The sequence below is a fragment of the Balaenoptera musculus genome, chromosome 2 (genome assembly GCF_009873245.2).
Source record: "Balaenoptera musculus isolate JJ_BM4_2016_0621 chromosome 2, mBalMus1.pri.v3, whole genome shotgun sequence".
NCBI lineage: Eukaryota > Metazoa > Chordata > Mammalia > Artiodactyla > Balaenopteridae > Balaenoptera > Balaenoptera musculus.
Genome location: NC_045786.1, coordinates 59,437,595 through 59,460,808, shown reverse-complemented (window position 1 = coordinate 59,460,808; position 23,214 = coordinate 59,437,595). Strand labels below are relative to the sequence as shown.

Here is a 23,214-nt window from a genome sequence, read left to right as displayed (position 1 = left end):
TGGACCCTGAAACCCACCCAATTCTCTGCCTCTTTCTTGGAGGAGAAGTTTACAGCCCATGAAACGAGAAGACTTGCCTTTAGAGAGTCCCTCCATCTTCACCTACCATGTAGCTAGAAATTCCATCTTTGCATGTTAGACTTGAGGGAATGTTGACTTTGGGAGAGACTCAGAGGCCTTTGCCATCTTCCGCCCACGTTATGGCAACCACCTCCAAGCCCCCTCCATCCATGCGTCCATCCATCCCATCTGGAAGGCCTTGTGAGTCCCCCTGGGGACTTAGGCCTGTGTTTTATGGTGCCATGTGGGGAATTAAGAGGAAAAGGAGGGGCTGGCCTGGTCTGTCAGGGAAGAAGGGAGCTGCTAACCCTCGTGAGGGCTGCTGGGAGCCAGACCCTATTAGATGCCGACTTTCTGTGTCTCCCTTTCACCATCATGGTTATAGCCACCTCTGGGTGCTACCTGCACTCACGTTTTCTTAACCCTTGTCTTTGCGTTGACTCACGTTTGAAGGTGGATTACCCAGCGCTCCCCACGCCACACATCCATGAAATCACAGCTGTGATATACTTGTCATTTTTAAAAAAAATACACAGAAAAATAAACACACACCTATGAAAATAAAAATGTTTGTCTACATACCACCTAGAATCCCCTTATGTACCTCCAGCAACGTGTCTCATGCTTAGAGAATCACTGATGGGGTTGGAACCTCTTGGCAATAGCTCAGAAAGGGATTTAGGTCTTTATCTGAGAGGGGGATTTGGGTCTTGGTCTGAGAGGCTGAGGAAACTAAGGCTCAGAGGGGGAAGCTTGGCCCAGGGCCACACAGCCAGCAAGTGAGGAAGCTGGGAGTCGACCTGCCTCCTCGGACTTCCAGCCCCAGGCCTGTGTCTTGGGGCCTTGCCAAGGAGACAGGACTCCCTAGTGTCTTCCTCCACTCACGGAGGGTGGGGGGACAGGGACCCGAGCTGCCCTTGGAGAGTGTTTGGTGAAGGAATGAACTAGAAGAGGCTGGGGAAGGAAGGCGGGGAGGTGGGTGGCTGGGAGCAGAGGGCATCCTTGGGAACCAGGAAGCTGGGGCTCAGGCCCAGGGAGAGGCACCCCTGGTGCTCTGCTGTGCCCGCTCTCAGGGGTCAGCCCCGGGGCCTGCTTCCTGGAGCCAGGCTGCGGGGGAAGGCAGGCCCTGGTGTTGGCTGGGCACCTACTGAGCCCCAGGCCGTGCATCCCTTGTCTGCTTGTATCTTCCCAGCAGTCCTGACGGGAGGGACGGTATCCCCATTTTACGGATGAGGGAAGTGAGGCTCAGGGACTTGACTTTCCCAAGGTCACAGAGCCAGTTGTGGGGGGAGGCATGTTCAGACACCCCCCTCTCTGCCTGCTGCCAGAAGCCCCATCATTCCCAGAGCCCCACCTGCCCTAGATGGTGGCATGTGAGTGTATGTGAGTGTCAGTGAGTGAGAGCACGTGTGTGTAAATGCCAGTGTGTGAGTGATATGTGAGTGTGTCAGAGAGTAAGTACATGTGTGTGTACATGTGAGAGCGTGTGCGTATGTATAAGCACAAGTGTGCCAATGAGTGAGGGCACGTGCAAGTGTGCAAGTGTGAGTGTGTCAGCAAGAGGGAGTGTGTGTGTGTGTGTGTGTGTGTGTGTGTGTGAGATGTGTGAGTGTTTATTGCCCAGCCGGGTGGGATCAGACTCCCTGTGTGCACGGCCCCCCGCTGCTCCCCAGAACTGCCCTCTGCTGCTCCGCTCTGGCTGACGGCTCATCTCCTTCTCCCACAGCCTCCTGCTCCCACAGGCCCTGAGGCTCCTGTGCCCACAGGCAAAGAGAGAGACCGAGTCAAACCAGGCTGATCCCCCAGCAGCTGCACTCCCCAAACGCCTGCCCGACCTGAGGTAAGAAGCTGCTCTGGGCCGCTGGGAGAGCGGGGCTGGCGTGGGCCATGGGGGGTGGATGTGGTGTCCCCAAGGGAGAGGCTGTGGGAAGGCCATCAAGGGGCAGTCTTTCCGGGGGGTGTTCCCACCTTTCCATCCCCACGTGAATTCAAGTCCAGGAGGTTTGATTCGGTTGGGCCACCTCCCAGCATTGCTTTTGCTGTGGCAGGGCTCTGGCAGCCAGCTCAGAAGCCTGGGGCATTTTCCTGAGTGACACGGTTTCACAGGCGTGCCGGCTAATGGGTTCCCGCGTGGAATGGCAAGTCTCTAATGGTGAGCTGAAGGGCTCTGTCCTTGGTTCTGTCCCATCGTTGACCAAATGTGTGCATGACTCTAGGTCAGGAGGGAGTGGGAACGTGTAGACTGAGACAATCAGGGTCCAGGAAACTGTCAAGAGGCTGGCACTGGCTCCAACGTGTGGAATCTAATGGGGCTCCAAGCCAGAGTCAATGTGTGGATCCAGACACCTTCAAGGCAGGATGAGGCTCTGCCCCAGGTGCGTGCGTGTGACAAGCACTGGTGGCCAGGTGACCTTGGCGCCGTGTGAGCAGAGTAGATGGCCTCTTGGACTGTATCACCAGGAGCAGGACACCCAGAAGGTGGGAGGTGACAGGCCTTCCCACTCTGTGTCTCACGTGAGGGGATGTGGAGGAACTACAGCAAGTCCCAAAGAGGTGGTAGATGGGGAAGGAGGGGGGCCTGGGTTGCTGCCTTGCCTGTGACTTTGAACAGGTGACTTCCACCCTTTTTCCCGGCCAATGCTTTGCTCTGGACAGGCCTCTGTGACCCCTGAGAAAGTTTGCTACACAGGAGCACCGGGGGAGGGCTCAGGGCAGCAGGCTGGACTGGAATGTTAACCCCATTTTTCAGAGAGAGAAGACCTCGCGGCTCAGCAGCGCCGTGGGCCTCCACCCCTTCTCCTGAAGGATTGGGTGACAGCTGTGGTACGGCTGCGGCTCAGCCGACACTGTCCTCCCATTCAGGAAGCCGCGGGGTGTGGCAGGGAGTGGACGGCTGGATTTCCTTCCTGGGCGCTAGGGCTCGTTTTGAAGTCCAGTTACCTCCGTCAAAGTATTCCTGCTAATCAGTCAGCCCCGGGTGGAATGAACAGCTAATTAGCCCCTCCAGTTTAACCTGTAATTGCTGCTGGGAGATGGGGAGAGAGGATGTGGTCAGGGTTATCTGCAAGGCAGCCAGGGGTGATGGGAGGACTGGGGGCAGGGGCGTCAGGGAGGCGGTGGCTGGGCCCTGCCCCCCACCCCCCTATTAGGGGCCGCAGCAAGCCTTCCCGCTGGCTAGGCGACAGCGTGAGGCACCAGGAAGCTCAGTGGGCAGGGAGACAGGGGAACTAACAGGGGCCCCTCTCAGCTGGGGGGCTGGAGAGCCCTGAAGGAGGGCTGCCTGAGCTGAGCCTGGAAGGCTGTAGGATTCATTTAAAATATTCTGTTCTTCTGATAATAAAAAAGCCTGCATTTCTCCATAGAAAATGTGAGCACTTGGGTGTTTTGCCTGTCAGTCTTTTACAAAATACATATTTATATCATAATTGGGATCAAACTGCACTTACTGTTTTCTAACCTGCCTTTTGCACTTAATACTATACTAAGATCATTTGCCCATCATTAAATACTCTTCTGTAATGTGATTTTTAATGGCAGCATAATGTTCCAGCCTGTGTGTGCCGTAGCATGTTTAACCAATTCTCTGTGGTAGGGTTTGATTATTTCCTGTGGTGTGTCATCATAAAGAATGCCTGGATGAACAAGATGATGTATGTAGAGTTATGATGGGTGGAAAAGGATTGGGGGAGGAGGAGGGCCCAGGCTAAGCAGAGGTATAGAGGTGGGGGACTTTGGAGTGTTTGCAGAGTGAGGTGCCCAGGAGTGGGGCAGGGCTGGTCACTGGGAGCCTTCGAGACCTGCTGAGGAGTTGAGACTCGACTCAGCAAAGCCCTGGAGGGAGTTCAGGTCTTTCTTTGCCGTCTTCTGCCTCCTCTGGCTGCTCCTGTGGTCGGAGGGGAGGGGGCAGGTTGGTGCAGTGGGGGAAAGGCAGATGAGGCTGGGGGTCCCAGATGCCACAGCCCTTGACCTCTCGCTCCCTGGAGGGATCAATGGCGTTGAAATCAAGCCCCCCTCTCTCTCTGGTGAGCCCTGCCCAGGTCTCGGTGCAGGAGGGACACACACACCAGCTCTGAACACTTACGGACTTCTGAATCAGTGCTGCTGCTCAGACAGGCCTCCCTCCTTCCCCTTGGTGGAGAGTGGGAGGCGGCCCATGACCTTGGAGAGCCAGGAAGGGAGGCTGGGGGTGGGGTGTCTCTTCCAGGAAGCTTCCCTGACCTCTGGGCCCATCTGGTGGCCCCCTCCCAGTCCTCATTTCCCCGTGCACGTGTGTTCACACCAGCACTGCTCACACGCTGGGCGGGATTACCTATGGGCATGGGTCTTTCTCCCCACAGACCTCAGGGCAGACCTAACCTGATTTGCCCCTCTGTTCCCTTTATACCAGGTGCTGCACAAATGCTTACTGAAGTCATTCATTCATTCCATGGCTCATTCATCATTCGACACATACTTATCGAACACCTGCTGCGTGTTAGGCACTGTTCTATGTGCCTAGCATGCACAGGTGAATAAGTTAGACCAGGTCATTGCCCTCATAGAGCTTAAATTCTAACAGAGTAGACAGAAAATGACCAGAGAAGTAAATTCATAATAAAGGTTAGGGAATAATAAGAGCCGTGGAGAAAAATAAGGCTGGAAAAGGGAGAGAGCATGTGGGAGAGCTGTCCTCTGCAGGGTGGTCTGGAAAAGGCCTCTCAGGTGAGCTGCCCTGTGAGCAGAGACCTGAGGAGAGGGAATAGGCCCCTGGAGGTCTGGTTAGGCTCTGAGCAGGGAGCAGCCGGTGGGGAAGAAGGGCTGAGAAATGGGCTTGCGGGGCCTCTTGTTAGAGAGTGTGAATGGAGGTTATTCATGGCTCACAGGCTCCCTCTCACAGCCTCATGGGGAAAAGACTGGGGAGGGGGTTGTGGGTCGGCGGGAAGAGTAGAAGCTGGTAGGCTCATGCGGAGGCCCCAGCATCAGTCCGGAGAGAGCTGGCGGACTGGGCCTGGGTGGGGAGGAGTGGCTGAGGGTAGGAGACTGAAGGGGTACTGAAGGATGGACTGTGGGCTGTGAGGGGTCAGAGCCTGAGAACGGGGTGGCTGGTAGAGCCTTTGACTGAGCTGAGCTCAGGGGGCCAAGGATGAATTTGGAAGGGAAAGGAAGAGTCCTGTTTGGAAGTGGTACGTTTGAGATGCCAGTATCCACGTGGAGGGGATGCACAGACTGTGGGTTTGTACGGCTACAGCTGAGGGCAGAGGCTGGGGTGGGCATGTAAATGAAGGAGTTGTCAGCAGTCTGACCAAGGGTGGGGGTGCGGGAGGAAGGGTGTGTGTAAAGCCTCAGACCCTGGGGGCTTCCCTGGTGGTGCAGTGGTTAAGAATCCACCTGCCAGTGCAGGGGACACGGGTTCAAGCCCTGGTCCAGGAAGATCCCACATGCCACGGAGCAACTAAGCCCGTGCGCCACAACTACTGAGCCTGCGCTCTAGAGCCCGTGAGCCACAACTACTGAGCCTGTGTGCCACAACTACTGAAGCCCGCGTGCCTAGAGCCCATGCTCCGCAACAAAGAGAAACCACTGCAATGAAAAGCCCGCTCACCTCAGTGAAGACCCAACACAGCCAGAAATAAATAAATAAATAACTACACAAATAAATAAATAAATAAATTTATTTTTAAAAAAAAAAGATAAAAAATAAAGCCTCAGAGCCTGGACAAGAGCATGTAGAGGAGGAATCTGGGCCTTACTGCTTAGGGATCCAGCCCATGGGGGCTCCTTGCCCATGGGTGGGCCTGTTACCCAAGGCTTACAGACAAGCTGTCTAGATTTACCAGCCTGGAGAAACTGCTGTCAGCTCACCCTCCCTAGGTCTTCTGTAACCACAAACTGGGTGGCTTATTTCTCATAGTTCTGGAGGCTACAAGTCTGAAATCAAGGTGTCAGCAGGGTTGGTTCCTTCTGAGGGCTGTGAGGGAGGATCTATTCCAGGCTTTTCTCCTTGGCTTATAGATGGTCATCTTCCCCCTGTGTCTCTTCACATGGCATTCTCCCTGGGTATGTGTATGTCCAAATTTCCCTTCTTATCAGGACACCAGCTATACTGGTTGGCCACACCCACCCTACTCCAGTATGACCTCATCCTAATTAGTTAATTACACCTGCAATGACCCCATTTCCAGATAAGCTCACATTCTGAGGTACTGGGGTTTAGAAACTCAACATATAAATTTGAGGGGCAAAACTCAACTGGTAACAGCATGCGACTAGCCTGGGATTTCCAGAGCAGTGAACAGTGGACCAGGCAGCCCTGGTGGTGGTGAGTATCTCATGCCTTGAGGTATACAAGGTGGTGTTGAGGCTGCCCTGAGCTGTCAGGGGTGGAGAGAGGAGATTCCTACCCCAGGGCTTCCTGGTGTTTGTTTCAGGCCAGGGTTTTAATTGGGGCCCAGGAACATGGTACCTGGTGTGTGACGGTAACAACCCAGTCCCTGTACACTCAGGGTGGAAGGCAGGTACGCACAGTCGGCGCTGGAGGAGGAACTCCCTGGCCTCTGCACCCACTAGCTGGGTGACCTGGGGCAGTTGCTTTCACTTCTGAGCCTCAGTCTACCTTGACTGTGAACCAGGGACCATCTTTCCTGCCTGTTTTTGTCACAGGCCTCTGGTGAGGCTAGAAGGAGAGAACCACTGGGAAAGTGCTTTCCTTTTGCAGACATTTCTTAAGTGCGGGCTGTTTGCTAGGCTCTGTGCTGTCCCCAGGAACCCAGAGATGAGATGGTCATGGCCCTGGTCCTCAAGGAGCTCACAGGCCATGGAGGGGGGTGGGCGGGTGAAGGTGGCACTTTAGGTTATGCCCACTCTGGGGTCAGACTGCCTGGAATCCAGTGCCAGCTCTGCCTCTCACTAATGGTATAAATTTAGGCCATTTACTTAAGCTCTCTGGGCCTCAGTCTCTTCATCAGTAAATTGGGAATAATAATAGCATTGACCTTGTATGGATTAAGTCGGTTGGTGCACATAAGGGCTTAGAGCAATGTCTGGCACATAGCAAATGCTCAATAAATATAATTTAAAGTCATCAGCTACAGGACAGTGTGATAGAGGACAGCAGAGGAGGTTATGGGGAGATGTGTATCGAGAGTCTGGCTCTGGGAACCCAACAGACGCAGTCCCTGCCCTGTCTGGGTGCCCTGTCATCCTATTAACCCCTCAGCCATCTGTCACCCTTTGTGTGGATGGTGAGGGTGGTATGGAGCAGGCATGCCCGAAGGGAGAGGTCAAGGCCTTTGCACAGTCTTAGGTGGGGGTCCGGGGGTGTCTGTGCAAGTTGAGGGGGCAGCTGCCACTTCTGCCTCTGCCGCCTTGGGCGCTGTGCAGTTGGGGACAGGGTGCCTGGGGTGTTTGGCTTTGTTAGTCTTTGTTTTTAGTCCGTAGTTTTCATAGGTTTCGGGGAGAGGAGATGGTGGGGAAGCAAAATTAAAATTCTTCTTTGAGAAGTTAACAACTTCCCAATTAAAGGATTCTTATTTGCGAGATGCCTTAGAGGCCTTTTCAATCAAGAGGCTCTTCTGAATAATGAAAGTGCTTGAGCTGGGCTTGGAGAGAGACAGAGTGGAGCCTGAGCTGCAGATGAGAGGGTGGGGGACACCGAAGACGGGTGCCCCAGCCTTGAGAATGATGGTTGTGTGTGATGAGGGGGGGCAGCTCCTTTCTGCTCAGCAGTGGAGATGGGGATTGGCACGGGGAGGGCAAAGAGGGGGAAACTGTCCTTACCTCCACCCCCTGCAGCCCTTACGCCCCTCTGGCTCTAGCCTGAACCCCACACACTGGTGCCTTCTACTGTGAACCCTCTGTCCTCTTCCACTCAGGCCAGCATAGAGTTGGGAGGAGGCTGGGGTGTGGTGATGACAGTCTGTAATGGTGAACATGGCCTGACCTTGTGCTCAGGAGCAGACAGTTTGCATAGGGGGCAGCACCTCTTGGCTTCTGAGACCCTGGGCTCCGTGGTAACATCCTGGGTGTGGTTTTGTAGCTGTTTGGTGGATGTGTCCACTTGCCTTTCAGCGTGGCACCCCTACTCAGTGCTACACAGCTGGTTTCCTGGGAGACCAGATCTGTCCTGCTTGGAGCTGAATGTCTGCTGGGTGTCCCAGGAGAGCTGCATCCTCAGATCCTGCTGGGATAAGCCAGCCTAGTTTCCCTGAATGTCTAGAATGTGGAGGCCTCTATTTCCTGAACCCCACTTACAGATGAGGGAGCAGTGACATAAAGTGACCCCTAGACGCAGAGAGGTGTTCTTGCTAAAAAGGGGCTTCTCTTCCCATGTCCCCCGAGGTCTTCCAGGTCACTGAGCAGAGAGGAGCTGGAGGGGACATTGGCCAAGGCCTTTCCCTCAGTGGGCAGTCCAGGCCTTTACCCCAGTCCCCACAGGGTCCGCCCCCAGGACTTGTTAAGGTCATTCGAGGAGACGGTGCCATGGGTGGCTCCACTGTCCAGGTGGTGTGGAGGATGGCGGGAGTGTTTTCAGTCTGCACCTGCCTTCCTACCCTCCCCCGACATGTCCTACTTTCCGGGAACCACCGCAGCAAGGCTGTCTGTGTAAATACCCAGAACCGTGAGAGCCAGGCCCCTCCAAAAGGTCGATCAACCGTGCAAGTTCTCCCTGGAGTCCTGGGGTTGGGCTGATAATTGGGAGCAGGTGATGTGCTGGTTGGGGACAAGGAGGGCCATCCAGCAGCCTGGGGAGGGGAGGGCACCAGGGTGCGAAGGCTGGTCTACAGACCTCGTGAGGGGGGTCTTGATAGGCCCTCTGACGAGGTTGAGAACGGAGAGACTTCGGATTCAAGTTCCAGTGCTGCCACTTAACAGTTTGTGTGGCCTTGAGAAGTGACCCCGCCTCTCTGGATCCCAGTTTCCTCCTGGGTGGCACAGATAACAGTGGAGCTGAGGTGGTGAGGGTCACACGGGATAGTGTGTGTGAATTGCAGGGCTGGTGGGTCATGTCAGTGGAATGTGGATTTGTGGACTGTGTCTTTTTTTTGGCCACACCATGCGGCTTGTGGGATCTTAGTTCCCTGACCAGGGATGGAACCCACACCCTTGGCAGTGAAAGCGCAGAGTCCTAACCACTGGACCACCAGGGAATTTCCTGGACTGTGTCTTAACAGCACCATTTGGTGGGGCTGGTTCACATGCCAGCCCTGTTGCTTTGGTAGGTGCTTCACTTCTCTTAACTTCAGTTTCTCCATCAGCTCAAGGGGCATGATGAGACCTATTCACAGAGGTGTGTACTCCATCAGTGAGAGTCTTCTACACCCTTCCCTCTGAATCATTTAATGAGCCCATCCTTCCTGAGTACCCAGTGGTACTGGGCTTGGTGGCCACGAAATGAGTAGGTGACATAGTTCCTGCTTTTGAGTAGCAATGTGAACTTAGCGGGACTGAGGAGAAATGCTGGGAGTACAGGAAAGGGAAGGAGATGAGGGCTGGAGAAGTCAGGGAGGGCTTCCTGGAGGAAGCTGGACCTTAGTGTCCAGGAAGATTTGGGGAAGGAGGTGGGGCAGGGAGGAATGTAGAGAGGGCAGGCCTGGTTGGGTGAGCAAAGACCAGGAAGGGGATGGTAATGGGGGTGGGGAGTGGGGGGTGGGAGGGGGTTGCAGTCAGAGCCCAGAGAAGTCCCAGCCCCGGACCCCTGGTGGTGGTGGGGGACTAGAAATTGGGAGTGGGACAGCTGTCTCTTGATTTAGGGCAGGGGGACAGCAAACATGCAGCCTGAATCCCAGCACAGAGCCTGGCATGGGATGGGGCCTGTGGCGGGGGGCAGGGGTTCACTGTGTACAGACAGAACTCCCCAGGCCCCGGGGCCTCGGGTCGGGGGTATGGAGGCCTCGTGCAAGGCCTGGGAGGAGGTTGGTGGCAGATACCCAGGCTGGCAAGATGGGCCTGCGGAGAGGCTCTGGCTGGAGGTGCCGCAGCCTGAGGGCAGCCTCAAGCCTGGATTAAGGAACCACGGGGTCTGGCTTCTTGAGGACCACAAGACTGAGAGATGGAGAAGTGGGAGGGGTCTGTGGTGGGTTGGGAGGGCCAGGAGAGTAATTCTTATTGAGCACCCACTGTGTGCCAGGCCCTGAGTCAGACTTGCTCTGAACTTGGGCTTGCACAACAGCCCAGAGAGGGGGTGGCACTTAGCTCATCCTGAGGAGGTGGAAGCTAGGCTCAGAGAGGCTGATGACTCACCTGCCCCAGGTCATTTCAGATCTGAACTTCAAACTTTTATTTTATTTTATTTTAAAATTTTTATTGGGGTATAGTTGATGAACTCCAAACTTTTAGCTTTTTCAGTGGCCCCACACTACTGCCCAGGGCTGTGGGTTTTAGAGGTGATGATCTCCCAGATTTCTCTGGGTGGACTCAGTAGAGGGACACCAAAATATGCAGTCTTCCTTGACTTTGCCTCTCTTGGGGAGGCTCAGAGAGGTCGAGGGTGTGCCCCAATGCCACACAGCACTGAGGTCTGCAGTCCCTGGCTCCCTGGAGAGGAGGTGCTCTGCTCCCCTCCTCTAGAGGGTCTGGTGGCCCCTGCCAGGCCCTTCCAGATCTGAGGACAGAGGTAATCTTTCCAGCCACAAGCCTACTCATGTGTCTTAGCCACTGAAGGAGGCTTTAAAATCTCAGCCCCAAATTAAAACCTATGAGTGCTTCAAAACAATGAAAAATTTCCCTAATAAAAGAGGAGGCACACTCAGGCATGTCCTAAATGAATGGAGTGACTTCCGGGATTAATCCAGGATGTATGGGAGGGCACCCAACTAGGAAAAGTGTGCGATGGATATTATAACAAATTGTTTGCTGGCGAGAGGAATAATTCTTAATGTGCGTGGGCTGCAAGCGGAAGGCACCTTGGCTCTTCGTAGCGGCGTCCCTCATTTGCTGGACCTGAGCAGGGTCTCTGCTAGGGCGGCCTTACCTCTAGGCCTCTGGACCTTCAGTGATGACCTTCCAACCCCAGAAGCCAGTCTGAGTGGGAGTGCGTGTGCCTCAAGTCTGTCCTTAGAACCCTGCCCCAGGGCCTTTGGAGTCCTGCCGCCTCCCCCTGCTCTGTGCCCTTGGCCGGGGGGACAGGGCTGTGCTTCCTAAGTGGTATTCCTCCTCCCCTGCTGTGTGGGCCAACTCTTCTCAGAATTTCTGAGTCTCAGGCCTGCCCATTCCTCCACCTTAGACCATCCTGGGGAGTCTCTGCACAGACTTGCTCTCAGGCTGCCTCAGTTTACCTGTCCAGGGCTTGGGCCACTGCCTCTTCCCCAGCTCCCTAGCCTCAGGCATGGGGGGTGGAGTGGGAGCCACGTTGTTCTCCTTGGCCAGCACTCCCAGCCTCCTAAAGTGTCTTTGTGCTGAACCTGGGGGAACGGGAGGCTAAGCCAGTTCATGTGGGGAACATAAAGGAACACAACCACCGAGGCACAAATGACAGACAGGCCTCCTGTGCTCCACTCCCCACTCCCAGCCAGTGGGAGTGGGGTGACCAGCACAGGGGCAAGAGCCCTGATTTCCGGGGGCAAGTCTGCATATAGTCCTAGCTCCCCACTTTTCAACTATGGGAACCAGACAGCACCCATAACCTTTCCTGCTTCCTCATCTGTAAGAGATGGGATCTTTTTATCATCATCATTGTCTCATATATTTTTTAAAAAATTTATTTATTTTAATTAACTAATTAATTAATTTTGGCTGCATTGGGTCTTCGTTGCTGCGCGTGGGCTTTCTCTAGTTGCGGCGAGCGGGACCTACTCTTCATTGTGGTGCCCGGGCTTCTCACTGCGGTGGCTTCTCTTGTTGTGGAGCACAGGCTCTAGGCGCGAGGGCTTCAGTAGTTGTGGCACGGGGGCTTCAGTAGTTCCCGCTCACGGACTCTAGACAGGCTCAGTAGTTGTGGTGCATGGGCTTAGTTGCTCTGCGGCACGCGGGATCTTCCCGGACCAGGGCTTGAACCCGTGTCCCCTGCATTGGCAGGCAGATTCTTAACCACTGCACTGCCAGGGAAATACCTCGTCTCATATTTTTGAAAACAAGATCTCATTCACCCACAGAACAGTCCTAGGAGATGGGTCCTATTATTACCCCATTATGCAGGTGAGGAAACTGAGGCTCAGAGAGGTCAAACAAGTTGCATAGAGTGGCGGGGCCAGGACTTAGGCCTGAGTCTCAGGTCTGTAACTGCTTCTTGAAATTGTTTAGAGAAAAGGTCCCAGATCATAGGTGCTGCTCCACAAACTTCATCCCTAACCATTCTCTTTTCTCAGTTGAAGAGGTGCTGCACCCTTCAGAGGCTGGGGCAGAAGACAATGGGGACAGGGAGCCCTGGCCCCCTTCTCACTAACCCCTCTGGCTTAGAGCTGACCTGTCTTTTCATTCATCCATTCATTCATTCATTCATTCAAGTGTTTATAAAATACCTCCTAAGTACCAGGTGCTATTTCTAGGTTCTGTGGATAGAGGAAAGTTACACATGCTCCACCTGCCCTCAGATGGTTTCCATTCTTGTGGGAATGGCAGTGAGGCAAACCTCAAATAATTTCAGTAGTGTCAGACTGTGATGATTTTGGGAGGGAAGTAAACAGGGCCATGAAACAGGGAGTGGCTGGGGTGGGCTGAGTGGCTTTGGAGGGGGAGGGATCCAGGCAGGACTTTCTGAAGAGGTGACCTCAAGTCTGAGAAGAAATGGCATTCCAGGTGCCTGAAGAGCAAGACTAAGGCCTGGAGATGGGAAAGAGCTGGGTGTGTGTGAAGACCAGGAGGAAGACAGCACGCTGGTGGACAGGGAAGGAGGGAGAGGGGAGGCCCTACCAGGAGCAGGTTTTATTCGGAGCACTGTGGGGTGGGGGAAGCTCTGGAGAGCGCTAAGCAGGAGAGTGACGGGATCTGATTTGTGCTTTTCAAATTCCGTTCTGGCCACCATGGGGAGAGAATGGATTAGAGCCAGTGGCAGGGAAAGCAGGGAGCCTGGGGGCTTCCCTGGTGGCGCAGTGGTTGAGAATCTGCCTGCTGATGCAGGGGACACGGGTTCGAGCCCTGGTCTGGGAAGATCCCTCATGCCGCGGAGCTACTAGGCCCGTGAGCCACAACTACTGAGCCTGTGTGTCTGGAGCCTGTGCTCCGCAAGAAGAGAGGCCACGATAGTGAGAGGCCCGCGCACCGCGATGAGGAGTGGCCCCCGCTTGCTGCAGCTAGAGGAAGCGCTCGCACGGAAACGAAGACCCAACACAGCCAAAAAAATAAATAAATAAAAAAAATAATAATTAAAGGTGCTAATAATTAAAAAAAAAAAAAAAGCAGGGAGCCTGGTGGGGAGGCGGGTGCTGGGTCTGGAGGGGAGCCGTGGGGTCACAGCGGGGAGGAGGGTGGCCTCGGGATGGTGAGAAATGGATGGAAGGGGAGATGCTGGAGATGGGCCGTGCCGGGGGAAGGCTGAGAGTCCAGGTCGGGGGAGGTCAGCTTGGCCTGAGTGGCCCCACTTCCGAGATAGGATTCTGGGCCAGGCAGAAGCGTGACAGTCCTCATTTGGACTTGCTGGGTGTGAGGTGCCGAGGAGCTGTCCAGCGGAGCATCATTCCCTCAGGCCCTGTGGGGACCTACTGCGTGTCTCTAGACACTCTCAAAATGACTTCTTGCGTCTCTTTATACTCGTTCCAAGGTCAAACACGTTGGGTCATCTCACTGCCAAGTCCATTTTTCAGATGAGGAAACTGAGGGGCTCTTACCTCACTTCAGTCCCTGAACTGCACACTGCCTCCCTCTAGACCCCCGGCGTCGGCGTTGAGAGGAGGGAGCAAGGACAGGAGTGATACTTCCTAGGAAGGTGGCAGGAAAACTCGGGGAGCCGGGCATCATCTCCTGCTGACGCCTGGGGTGTGTGTGTACATGAGCATGCGCATGCGTCAGGCCCATTAACAAACAGAGAAATAAATTAACAAGTATTCAACCCACCAAATGTTCCTTCTGTTTTGTATAATAGAGCACGGGAACATAATTTTCCCCTGGAGCAAATTGCTACAGCTGAACCTGCTCCTGTTTTCCTCCAAAAACTGCTTAAAATTCTGGAACGCTTGTTGATTTCAGGTCCTTTCCCTTTCTGCCTCCTGTCCCCAACCCCCGGGCTGCTTCCCTCCACCTTCCTTGTGCCAGGCCTCAGAGGAGCCAGATTGTCACAGAGCAAGAGTCCCCGCCCTGCAGATGGGAGGATCCTGGGGGGCAGCAGCTCAGGCCAGGGAGGGGGCCTGTATGTGGGGTGAGGGGCTTTTGGAGTGCTGAGCATGAACAAAATGCCCAGGGCTGGCAGAAAGGACCAGCGGCTTCCCACTGAGCCCTGCCACAGTTGTGCTGTGTGACCTTGGGCAAATCACTGCCCTTTCTGGGCTTTAGTTTCCCTGGCAAAGTGAGGCTGAACGTGCCTGCCATCCCACGGGATCACACCTTGAGGTGTACAGAGTGCTGTGTAAATGGGAGCCACCTCCTTCTGAGGACACCATGAGCAGGGAATGGGCGCCCCCCCCACCCCTTATCCCACTCCCAGGCCCTTCTAAGGAGCCTCTAGATTCAGGGTCTCTTGCCCTGCTTCTGAAATCCTCTAGGGCACTTCTAATTTTCTTAAAGCAAATTAATTTTAATCCACTTTAATTAAACATGTTTTATAAAAATGTATATTTATTTATAGACCTTCTTTCTCTGCATATCTTGATCATTTCTGTCATTCAGAGCCCAGCCCAGGTCTCCACGTGCAGGCAACCCCCTTAGGGGTGGGAACCTGAGTTGGGGGGAGGCCCTTGCACGTTGACTCCTGGTTGGCTCGGGCCAGGCTGAGTTACCTTTCATGGTGGCAGAAGGGGGACACGGGTATCCGGTGCTCAGGAACCATAACATTCCAACTTCCTACCCCTGTCTCGAGGGGTCTGGCTATACTTTATGGAAGATGCAAAGTTCCATCAATCCTGCAACTATCTCTGTGCTCCTCAGCAGAGGAATTAAACCCCAAAGAAGCTGCTGAGACTTTGCAGGCCAGATGAAGGAGGGCCTTGGCTGGGGTCTGCTCTGTGACCACAGGGCCAGCCAGCCAGGATCTGAGCTGTCTTCAAGCCCTAGGATGGCCCCAAACCTTGTCTCCTCCAGGAAGCTCTCCTTGACTTTGACATTTGTCTTAGTCTGCTTGACTGCTGTAACAAAATACTGGATGGCTATAACATAGGCTAGGTGGCTTAAACAACAGAAATTAATTTTCTCACAGTTCTGGAGGCTGGAAGTCCGAGACCAGGATGCCAGCCCAGTCAGATTCTGGTGAGAGTAATCTCTGTGGCTTGCAATGGCTACCTTCTCGATGTGTGCTCACATGGCAGAGGGAGTGAGGAGGGGGGCGTGGAGAGAGGGAGAGAGGGTGAGAGAGGTATTTCTGGTGTCTCTTCTTATAAGGGCACTAATCTTATTGGATTAAGGCTTCACTCTATGACCTCCTCTAACCTTAGTTATTTCTTTACTCCAAATACAGTCATGCTGGGGATTAGGGATTCAACGTGTGAACTTTGAGGGATACAATTCAGTTCATAATGCCATCCCTGCTCTCCTGTCCCCTGGCTGCATCGAAGCTGCACAGTCTAGAATTTGTTGTAAACTGTTGGCTTTAATTTTCCCCAAGGTCTCCTCCCAGCACAGTCCTGGGCACACTGGGGCCCCATAATGTCACTGTGGCTTGAGCTGCTTCCTGGCTGAGGCCACAGTTTGAGGGAATTTCCTACTCCTTCCCCTGGCACCTGGTAGGTGGGCCCTGTACCCCAGCCTCTCCCCACATCTAGGCTGCTTGCTGGTCATCTGCGGTAGGGGAGCCTGCAGACATCCACACCTGCCACACCCTTCCCTTCAGTCCCCACCATTGCTCACAGGGAAAAGTTCAACTCCCTTGGCCTACTCTCCATGGTCCTTTGAACCTGGCCCTTGCTTGACCCCTTTAGCCTCACATCCTGCCTTCTCCCTTGTCCCAAGAACAGGTCTTACTATTTTGTTCCCTGTTTTTGTACCAGCTGTTCCTCCTGCCAGGTAGAAAGCTGTCTCCTCATCCAGCCAGTGAACTCCTATGTATTCTGCAAAACCCTCTGAAGTACAGTCTTCCCCAACTCTCTGGGCTGAGTTAGTCTCTCCCTCCTCCTCCCACAGCACTCTGTGCTTCCCTGTCCCTGTGTTTGATACCCTGGATGGTCCTTGTCAGGGGCTGTGTCTGGTTCACCACTGGGTCCCAGTACCTCCTCAGTGCCTGGTTCCATAATTATCTGTGGAGTGAATGAATACGAATAGTTATTGAGCACCTACATTCTAGGCACTTTTTGGACCTAGGAGGCTGTCTCCATGGAGCTTACATTCTAGCAGAGGAGACAGACATTAAACAAGATGCATAAGCAAGATAAGTATTGTGTTAGATCGTGATCATGTCAAGGAGAAAAAAAATAAATCAAGGCGGAGGAAAAAAGGAAATGTCAGCGGCGGGAGTGCTCCATTGAGAAGATGACTTTAGGTAAAGACCTGAAGGAGGTGAGGGGACCACATGGATACCTGGGGAGAGCATTCAAGGCCAGGGAACAAGGGCCCCCAGGTTGGAAGCATGCCTGGCCTGTGTGAGGAACAGGGAGGAGGCCTGAGTGGCAGGACAGTGGGGAGGGAGAGAGAGAGGGGTGGGACTTGATGTCTGAGAGCAAATGGGGCCAGAACCTGCAGACTGTTGTGAAGTTTTTGCTCTGAGTGGGTCGTGAGCCACTGCAGGGTTTTGACAGAGTGATACCTTGACTTGGGTTTTAAGGGTCCCTCTGGCTGCTGTGCTGAGGTCACTGTGGAAGCAGGTGCACAGGGAGGAGGCTCTTGCAGTAATCCAGGAGAGAGGGATGGTGTCTGGACCAGGTGGTGGCTGTGCGGGTGGCAAGAAATGGTCAGATCCTGGGTCAGTTTTGAAGGGAAAACCAATGAGACTTGCTGGCGGTGGATCACCTATTCCGGGGCAGAGAAAGGGAGGAACTAAGAGTTGACCCCGTGGTTTTTGGCCTCGACAGCTGGGCAGATGGGGGTTCAACTACTTTTGAAATGGGGACTTTGGCAGGATCAGGCTTGGGGTAAAGTAAGGCACTCAGCTGTGATCATGTGAAGCTTGATGCACCTGTTAGTTGTCCAGGAGGGGTGTTGAGCTGGGTATTTGGTGACTGTGGTAGGCTAAATAATGGCTCCCGAGGATGTCCATATCCTAATCCGTAAAACCTGTGAAAATTACCTTATATGGAAAAAGTCTTTGCAGATGTGATTAAATTAAGGATTCTGAGATGGGGAGATTATTCTGGATTGTCTGGGTGGGCCCCAAATGCAATCACTAATGTCCTTCTAAGGGGGAGGCAGAGGGAGGTTTGACTACAAAGAGGGGAAGGCTATGTGACTGCACAGGCAGAGATTGGAGTGATGTGGCCACAAGCCAAGGAATGCTGGACGCCACCTGGAAGAGGCCAGGAATGGATTCTCCCCTACAGCCTTTGGAGAGAATCAGCCCTCCTGACACCTTGATTTTGGCCCAGCGAAACCAGTTTGGAACTGTGAGAGAATACATTTCTGTTAGGTCACCAAGTTCGTGGTAATTTTGACAGCAGCCCTTGGAAATGAATACAGTTGTAACAGGCCTAGAGAGTTAGTGAAGCACCCTCAGTTTCCCGGGGTCATGGAGAGAGGGAGTGTGTGCCCTCCTGTGGGGCGTGAGGTCAGAAAGCCCACAACGATGGGGTCAAACCTCCGCTGTGATGATAGCAATGGCAATAATAATAATAATAATGATGATGATGATGTTGCCATGTACCACTTGCCTGGCCCTTGATGGATGAGTAAATCTTGAACATTTGCTCCTCATGATTCCGCTGTGATTAAGACTGGGGGTTGGGGAAGGCTGGGGTGAACCCTTACAATGTGTCAGGCCCAGCGCCTGGGCTTCACTCCTCTAGTGTTATCACAGTGACAAGGCCCATCTCTGTGGGGTGGGTGCAGGGAAGGGGCTGAGTCTTCCCGGAGTGGTGGGAACACCTCACCTGGTCAGGCTAGAATGCTGCTCTGAGGAGAGCACTTAAGAGCTGGACTCTGGGGCCAGCCTGCCCGGCTTTGCATCCTGGCTCCTCCACCTGTAAGCCATGTGGCCTTGGCTCTGCCTCAGTGTCCTGTCTGTAAAATGGGTGTATTTGTAGTGCCGGCCTCATGGGGTCATTGTGAGGCTTAAATTATTACATGTAAACATGTAAAATGCTTATAACGTGTCAGCTTTTAACCCTCAGGCCTTGGGGGGCCAGGACTGTGGCGGAAGGAGCTTTGCAGTCCCCGGTTCTGGGTTCGAATCCCAGCTTCCCCGGCTGTGTGACCTTAGATGCTCGGTTTTCTCCTCTTAACACCAGCTGCTTGTGGGGCTCCTGGGAGAAGGACTTGGTGGCTGATGTGTAAAGGGTCTGTTATGTTGGGGCCCCCAAGTTGGGGGCTCAGTCAGGGCCAGCTCTCTACCTTCCTTCCCTCAAAGCCCTGGGTTGGTGACCCATCCCCAGTCCGCCTCTACTGTGAGCAGATTCTGCTTTAGGGCTTAGAGGGAAACAGGGGGTGCATGGGCGAGGGGTGGGCTGGGGACTCTCCAGTGGCATTGGGTGTGGCAGGGAGGGTGGCCAGGGTAGCCAGAGTGAGGCCTTAATGCACCTATTAGCACATGCTGGCTGCGTGCTTTTGGTTGTGGTGTCCTCCGCAGCAGCAATGTATTCAGGCACATTAGAATCTGCAGGTAAGACATGCAGTGATATTTACAGCCCAAATCTTCATTCCCATAAAGGGAGGTGGGGCTAAGACTTGGGAGGGGGAGGGAGGGGCTGGACTTTTTGATAATGTCATAAACCGAGTCTGTCTCCCTGGAAACGGTGGCAGTGGTGGCGGCCACAGTCTGGCAGATGTGCACGCCGTAATATGGGCCCACGGTGGCAGTGGCAAGGACGTTGGGAGGGATGGATGGGCTGTAACTCAGCAAGCCTGGGGCTCGGGGACAGCCGGCTGTGCTAATGAGGGCATGGCGGGGATGCTGATGGAGGGATGGGGGCTTGGAACTGGGCATCTAGGGCGACAGTGGGGTGCCTGCGGCTGGCCAGGGTTTGGGGGAGACCCTCCAGCCTCTGGCCCAGGGCCAACCTCAGAGACAGGCCAAGCTGGCAGGGAGACACAATGTTTTTCTAGGCCTGGAGGGACACAGACATAGGGCAGAGTGCTGGAGAGCCGTGGCTCAGGCTGTGGGAGGCTGTATCACAAGGAGCAGGGAGTCTGGTGTGAAGGAGGAGATGACTGGGGAGGCTTGGTCGTGCCTGGTATGCAGGGCCCTGTCCAGGGCTGAGTGTGATGGACCCACACTGCCAGAGCCTCTGGGGCCAGGGCTTTACCTAAATTGTCTCATTTCAGAGAGAGCAAGGAACTAGTCTTCAGCCACCGAGCAGTCGCTGCTCCAGCCTGGGCCTCCACCGGGGCCCTCCGGGACACTAACAGGAAGTAGGAGACAAGGAGGGGCTGGGACCTGGAAAATGGTAGGCTCGGGGGCTGCACTTGTCGTCCAGAAATCTCTGAGGGGCCAGAGCCCTTTCCCCAGACCCCGACCTGCAATGGCCACCAACTGCCCCATGGCAGAGCCGGGTCTGGCCGGGGGGATCCCAATTAGAGCTACAGATGGACAGGTTGCTTTGGGTGGTAGTGAGCTTGCTCTCATCAGAAGTACGCAAGCAGGGGCTCAATGACCATGGCTAAGGAGACTGGAGAAGGAATTCTTGATGGAGAAAGGGGAGAGTTTGGGGCCTGTCCTTCTAGGCCCGAGGCAGGCACTGTCATCCTGAGTTCTAGGAGATAAGATGGCCCGTGACATGAGAATTGTGTCTGTGGCTCTGCCCCGATTACAATGTGCATTGCATCTGAGTCCCAGGCCCAGGAGATGGGAGACCCGAGTTCTAGCGCCAGCTTGTCCCTGACTTGCTGTGTGACTTCAGATAGAGCCCTTGGCCTCTCTGGGCAGGAGCAAGGAACACTGAGGCTGTGGGCTGGGAGCTGCTGGGGAAGAACCTTAGGGCCTGATGCCGGGCACTGACTCCAGCCCCTTTTGGCCACTTTCCTCTGCAGACAGTTGAACCCAGGTAAAGGGGGAGGCTAGAATCCCAGGAGTACCCATCCCCATCGTTGATCCCTGTGAACAGAGTCAGGGCTCAGCCCAGGGTCAGGAAGCTTCCTTTCATCTGCCGCTGCTGAGTGGCAATCAGCCCCGTGACCTGTTGGCCTGCTGCTCTCATTACTGATACCAGAGGCTTGAACTGGGTGGCAGATGGATTGCATGGGTGGTGGGCGCTCACGCTCAGCCGGGGGCAGGCACCCGGGACCGTGTGTATGAGCGTGTGTGTGTGGATGTGTGTGTGCATTGGACAATGGTGGTCGGAACAGGGTTCCTGCAGGATGCCCCACAAACTCTGGTGTCCATGGGGGTGTGAGTGGAATCGGGGTAGCGGCTGCTCCTTGATTCTGAGGCAGAATCTAAACTGGAAGGTGCTTGAGGGCAGCGGGCCCTGGGTGAAGTGGGGCAAGGGGCTGGAGGGCTTGGCTTGGGACAGAGTTGGGCATCAGGCAGGGGAGGACAGACCTGTCGGTGTGGCCATCGTTTCGTTGTGAGTGAAGGCCCACACTTCCCTGCTCACTTAAGGAGCCAAGAAAACCTTCTGGGAAATTGAGGCACCCTCCCTGCACACTCTCACCACCCCCTAGACTGCCCCTCCGCAGCCTCTTCTGGCTCCCTTCACCCATCCTCCCCAGAAAGGGCATGGGCCGGCCTGCAGCCCCCAGAAGGTCTGGCAGGGCAGGGATCAGAGCTGCTCTGGTGGTTGGATCTCAGGAGAGGTTGGGCGCCCTCCCAGAGCTCATGGCCCAGTGACCCCCTTGGAGCCACGGAGGTGTGGGATTGAGAGGGATATTGTTTGTGAGGGCGGGCAGGAGCCGAGGGGTGCTCTCAGGATTTAAGGGAGGGTTGGGTGGGGCCTGGAGACAGCTGAGTAGGCATGACAGATGGGGTCTCTGAGCCCATGGAGGTGCAGCTGCGCCTCAGGCAGGTTCCCAGGTGAGGGGACTGGAGGAGAGCTCTGCTCCGGGCAGGGCCCCTGGGGGGCTGCCCGGCCCCAAGCGAGTTTCCAGGGCTGTGAAGTGGGAGCAGGGACACATATTCTTAAAATCCCTCACTCTCTTGGTCTGCTGTGACCCTGGGAGTCCCTTTATCTCTGTATATCACTGTACAGTAGTAATTCCCTCTCATAGGGCCATTTGTGCTGGAAGGTGCTAGAGAATCACGTGTCCTTTCTGTGTGGAGTCAGGGGCTGGGATGCACGGGCTCCAAGGGTGGTGGTGGGTGGGGACTGGGCTCAGTTTCCCTGCCTCTGTTCAGATACTAGCTGCCTCTGTTCAGATCTCACTTACTAGCTGTCACTCAACTTTGTTGTGACTAGCCTCCTCATCTTTAAAGGACATTGGGAGGGATGACCTCGTGGGGCTCTTGTGCCCAGATTAAGAGTCCATTCCGTCAAGCCCTGCACATAGTAGGTGCTCATTAAATATAGGTCATCATTGTTATAACATCGGAATTGAAAGTGCTCAGAGCTCCAGGCAACCCCTTCCCCCCTCCATGCTCTATCGTTCTGTCTGTGCCAAAGCCTCCCAGGGACAGGGTATCCAGGGCTCTGTGAGTCCCCAGCAGTCACAGGGATCAGTCTCCGTAGCTCAGATGTGGAGACTGAGTCCTCAAAGGGAGAGGGCTATTGCAGGGACCTGGGCTCTGAGAGCAAGTGCCCATGAACCAGGTGAAGCTGAGTGGGTGGAAGGCTGGGGGATGGTAGGAGGAGAGGGAGAGACTGAAGCCCACTCCCCTGGCCCCCAACCCCCATAGCTGAAGCTGGTTCCTGCTAATTAGCGCCTTAACGAACCTTGCTAAGGCGCTCTCCCGAGCCTGCTCCCAGATAGATAATTACAATGAATTTTTTGGCTTCTGGGGGGCAGCTGGAGGTGGTAGGGGGGAGGGCTTTGCTGGCTTTTTTTTTACTGTCCACAGGGATTTTCAAACCTACCCACTCTCATCTCATTTGGAGAAGGAAAAGAAATGTGTTAATGGACCTTTTCCTGCAGCTGAGAGGGACAATTTATGATAGAGGTGACAAACTTCATTTTAATGAGAGGCAAATTCCACTTTATTTTAAACTACAGATTTCCCCCTTTGTCAGTGGCTTTTAGGCATTGAAAGTGGAACCGAGGTGTCAGGTTGGCAGGACCTGGGGGCAGGCTGACTGCTCAGGGAGGCATGGGCAGAGTCCCCCGCTTCCGTCTCACTGGTTCGCCTGCTCACACGCATCCCCTCCTTTTAGGGGCGTGCTTGTGGGCTCCATCTGTGGATGAGGAAATCGAGAGGAGGTCGAGAGAAGTTAAAAGACTTGCCCCAAACTGCTCTGGAACTGGAGGGGTTGGTGGGCGGCCTTTGAACCTGGGCTGTCGGACACCAAACTCCACACTCTTTCTACTCCATCTCGCTGCCTGACCAGGGATGTGCGGGGGTCCAGGCAGAGTGGGACTGTCTGCCCAGGTCACTCCCAGGGACAGGGGCAGGGGAACACAGGTTGGAGAAGCTAGCAGAGTCTCCAGGCTACCGCCAGTGCTGGCCCCAGAGCACCTGTGGTCACACTGGTCTAGAAGAAGGGCTGCAGGGTTCTTCTTTCCACACGGAGGATGCTGCTTGAATGGGTGTTCTTTGCAGGTCTAGAGGCAGAGCCCACAGTGGAGGTGGGCATCCCACCTTTCCAGTGGCCTCTGAATCAGAGTGCGGGGGCTAGCGCCAGACCCCGGAGCCTGGCTGGAGGGGATGACCCAATTTACTGAACAGAGACAAACTCAAGGCCAGAGAGGGCAGGCAGCCCACCTAACCCCCCACAGATTTTCAGGGCCAGAGCTGGGATGGGAGCAGGATGTGGAGCTGAGCCTAGAATCTTCCTTCCCGAGTTACTGCATCTGTGGAATGGGCCCAACAGCATCCTGCAGGCAGAGGGGTGGCAGTGGCTTCTGCGGTCCCTGCCGGCCCCCTCT

The 23,214-nt window shown here is 54.7% G+C and overlaps 1 long non-coding RNA gene across 1 annotated transcript in view; it reads left to right on the top strand.

The window, feature by feature from the left end:
- The first annotated feature begins 1,862 nt into the window (after nt 1-1,862).
- Nucleotides 1,863-23,214, top strand: part of LOC118888479 — a 60,797-nt gene continuing 39,445 nt past the window's right edge. Inside the window, exon 1 of the long non-coding RNA XR_005018303.1 lies at nt 1,863-1,900. This is a non-coding gene — a long non-coding RNA (uncharacterized LOC118888479). The remainder of the gene's footprint in view (nt 1,901-23,214) is intronic.